Below are 4455 nucleotides of genomic sequence, written 5' to 3'. Positions count from 1 at the left end.
TCGTGGCTTGAAAAATAATGCGTGTTAGGGTGATCGATTCACATACTAGTTCTTACCGAAATAAGGTAACAAGGTGTGCAGTGATCATTAGCCATTGGAGGTGCCAAAGCACATTCCAGTTACAGCCTCCTGGGGACTCTTCCAAAATGCCCAAATGCGGTGTTCCGCTGAGCTCCCATCTCCTCCTCCGCCTCACCCCTGCCCTCCCCAGAATGCTCCGCCTCTAATCAGCAGCCTCCCCAGGCTGGCCTCCGTAGGAGACAGATACACGGCCCTGCTCGCCTCTCCTCCCCCCACTTCCCAGGGACAGTCCTTGCAGGGGGGTGTTTGTTGTGCTGACCTTGTGATCGAGTGACCCAGAGAAGGACACTGTGTGCAGTCACTGGAGTTTTCTGGCCTCCTTTGTCTGCATCCGTGTCCATGAGGCGGCCAGGGGAAGGGGAGAGAGGAAGTGGGAGAAACGATTATGAAGACATGCAGGACAAGAGATTGCAGCTGCTTTGGTGACAAAGAATAACTGGACTAGCGTTTCCTTAAAGAAATTGTTTTAAATCAAAGGTGAGCCTGGTGTTCACAGCACTCTAACCAACCTCTCCTCTCTCCTCCGAGAGCACCTCTTCAAGGCCAGGGCTGTGGGCTCTGGACACACATACACCACAGCCAAATGCTTGGAGGTCTGAACCCTGCTTCTGTTCAAGGATCACAGTTGCAAATAGAAATTATAATAGTTCTAGCTCAAAGGGTTTCTGAGTTTGAAATAAATTAGTGTGTTCTTAGAACAGTGCCTAGCATCGCATGCAACTTTCTCAGTGTTTCCTTCCAGGGCGTTTCCATTTCTATTCAGCTGGAGGGCTGCCCTCCTTCCTCACTGCCACTTCAATTCGTGCCATTCTGAACCGAGATCACACCTTGTCTCCTCAGGGAAGCTGGGGAGAGTTACCGGATTTGCGTTTGTAAAGATGTCATGGAGAATCTAAGAAAGTGCAGAGGACTCAAGGAAAAAAAAAAAAAGTCCTTCCTGGGAAAGCTGCCATTTATCAAATCCAATTCAATAAACACCACTTTGTACACTATTTCATTTAAACTTTAATGGCCCCAAGGTAAGTATTTTTACTTTATTTTATAAGAAGGAAATGAAGACTAAAAGAGGTTGGTTGCACAACTGGGACTGGAACTCAGCAATAATAAACAACACAGTGATTAGCTGTTATGTCCAAGGCATTAAACACATTGCCCGTCCTCACTCATTTAATGCTCACAGCAACCCTGTGACTGGGAGGCCAGTATTCTCACCATTTACAGCCAAGGAACTGAGGCAGAGAGAATCAGTTCTTTGCCCGAAGCCCCACAAGTAGGGGGTGAACTGGCAGCTGTTCTAGAGCGCAGGCCGGTAGGCTGCCTGCCCACGGGCACAACCACAGCACACGCCCCTCTGCTTGTGTGTCACATCCCCACCACCACAGGATGCAAGAGCCCTGGCCACACCGACCCCCAATGCCAGTGGCTGCCATGGCCATCCAGAAAGTCCTTGAGAACTGCAGATCTAGTCAGAGTCAGCCCCAGGAGAAACACAAAGCTGCCAGAATATATCATCCCTCCGTACTTGAATTTTCAAGACAGAATGAAATGTTGATGTTTTTTTTCTTTGTTCTGTTTTCTTGTTGCAATTTCCAGGAGTCATAATATAATTTCTGTGTACTGAGAAAGGATGGCCTTTCCTGTCATTTTCAAGGGTTTTTCCCCCAGCATATGTAAGAATAGGTGACCCTCAAAACTTTCCACTGAGTCTGAACTGCCTGTGATGTGGAAGCTGCAGAGCCCCCATGTAGCGCCCAGGATGAAGCCTCTAGAAGGCTCAGGAAAGAGAAGCTCCAGGGGCAGGGACCAGGCTGATCAGGGGAGATGCCAGGGGCACCATGCCCCTGAACAGGCTGAAGGTGGCACTTCTGCACCTTGACCTTCATCTCTCTAAAGTGCCTGGGAAAACATTGCCAAAGGAGGTTTCCTGTGGTTCTTTTGCAGAGTGAGACATCTGCATGCTCTTTTACCTTTTCTCCAAACAGGCCTGTATTTAGAAGTGGTTTAAAGTATTAACTATAAAAGTTTAACTCTTTCCCCCTCCCAGAGATACCCCTCTAGAACTAAAATACACAAACATTCTGGTAAGAATGTGATAAGGTAAAATGAATTTCTTTGGAATTGAGAATGTGGTAAGAGGGCCAACAAGTGTGATTTCCTATCTTTCCATTTTATTGTGCTATGAAGTTGGAAGCCCTTGATTCACAGCCACCCTTCGGAACCCATGGGAGACACTACTGGACAAGGATGACACTAACCCCTGTTGTAAAAGGGATCATGACTTGCCCCTAGAGCTTAATCTATTCAACTAACACAGAGTGAGATTTTTTTTTTTTGTCTTTTTATCTTTTCTAGGGCCACGCCTATGGCATATGGAGGTTCCCAGGCTAGAGGTCCAATCAGAACTGTAGCCACCAGCCTACACCACAGCCATAGCAACACCAGATCCGAGCCGAATCTGCCACCCACACCACATCTCACAGCAATGCCGGATCGTTAACCCACTGAGCAAGGCCAGGGATCGAACCCACAACCTCATGGTTCCTAGTCGGATTCGGTAACCACTGCACCACGACAGGAACTCCAGAGTGAGATTCTTTAGTGCTGCATTAGCTGCATGCAGGAGAGATGAAATAATGAGTTAATCCTGGGGTTATAGGTTTCTGAGGTGGTGGTGGTGGCGGCAGCGGCACCTCTGGAGGTGGCTGCGGTGCTTGGATGCACGCCCTTCCTGCTTTTGAGTCATTCTTACTTTTCAAAGACGAAAAGATCACCATCCACAAGGACACCAAGGCACCCAATGCCTGTTTGTTCACCATCGACAAGGAAGACCACACGCTAGGAAATGTTATTAAATCGCAGCTGTTGAAGGACCCCCAGGTGCTTTTTGCTGGCTGCCAAGTCCCCCACCCCTGGGAGCACAAGATCATTGTCCCAGTGCAGACCACACCGGACTACACCCCCCAGGAGGCCCTCCTCAATGTCATCACAGACCTCATCAGCAAGCTCTCCCTGCTGGAAGAGCGATTGCGGGTGGCCATCAAAGACAAGCAAGAAGGAATCGAGTGTTGGACGGGAAGGGGTCCTGCTTGGCCAGGTCCTGCCCTGACCCTGGCCCTTCTGCAGGCACCATGTGGATGAGAGCACTTCCTCCAGCCGTGGGCCTCCTGTAGGTTCCAGTGAACCCCTCACCCCTGGCACAGATTCACAGATATGTCCTGTACATAGAATGTTTTGTTTTCCTAATAAATGTGGCAGGAAAAGACAAAAAAAAAAAAAAAAAAAAGGAGTTAATCCTAACATGGGCCAGGTGGGACTTCACTTACCTACACAGCAACCCAAAGAAATAAATAGGTACTATTGTTCCTCCCATTTCACAGATGAGAAAACTGAAGCACAGAGAAGCCAAGTAACTTGCCCAAAGTCACACAGCTCTTAAGTGATGGGGCTGGGATTTGAACTTGGGCATTCTGCCTCCAGAGTCTGTGTTCTGAACCATCACAAAATACTGTTTTTTCTCCAGTTTAAACAGGGAATTCACATCTCCATGAGGGTGAGGCAGCAAAGAGAGGTGGCGAAGAACAGAGGCCCCGCACCAGGCTGCCTCCTCCAGTCCTGACTCTACGCTTATCAAAGGTGCAGACTCAACTCAGTGTCTTAATCTTTCTGTGTATCAGCCACTGCCAAACAGGGAGGCCAGCAGAACCACCCACAGGGCCATATGGGGGCTCCAAGGTGCGATGCCTGGGGATGCTCTGGAAAGGCTGGCCGTCGTTGTTAGGGATGTGCAGGCCCTTTCTGAAACCTGGGGGTCCAAGAGAGGTGATTCAGAATTTTCCAGTTTTAGAGGAGTAGTTCAGGGGCATTCCTTGAATTATATAATGGCCCTGATGGAGGTCTGGGAGTCCTGAGTAGCATCCTATAAGCAAACACGTTAACAATTCTGCAGCAGCTCATCAACACTCTTTAAGTGGGCAAATGCTGGTTCTAAAGTCCCATGCGAGTCATGAGATATGAAATAACTTGCAGTGCTCAGAGCTTTTACATGTCAGATGTGGAGATGGCTTGAGGATGGACCTCGGTGAGGTTCAAAGCAGGTTGATTTTACTGAAGGGTGTGAAACCAAGGAGTCCAGGGAGTCAAAAGGTACAAACTTCCAGTTACAAAATGAATAAGTCCTAGGGATGGATTGCACTGCAGGTAATAACGTTGTAGTTTATATTTGAAAGTTGCTAGAAGAGTAGATCTTAAGAGATCTTATCACAAGGAAAAAAAATCAGAGTTCCCATTATGGCTCAGCAGGTTAGGACCTAATGTCTCTGTGAGGATGCAGATTTGAGCCCTGGGCTTGCTCAGTGGGTTAAGGATCTGGCATTG

At 48.2% G+C, this 4455-nt stretch overlaps 1 pseudogene; it reads left to right on the top strand.

Moving 5' to 3' along the window:
* LOC100525756 lies at positions 2632–3283 on the top strand (annotated as a pseudogene).

This window comes from Sus scrofa, chromosome 6 (assembly GCF_000003025.6).
Source record: "Sus scrofa isolate TJ Tabasco breed Duroc chromosome 6, Sscrofa11.1, whole genome shotgun sequence".
Classification (NCBI taxonomy): domain Eukaryota; kingdom Metazoa; phylum Chordata; class Mammalia; order Artiodactyla; family Suidae; genus Sus; species Sus scrofa.
Note: the sequence above shows the minus strand (reverse complement) of the source record. Positions and strands in the feature narration are given on the sequence as shown.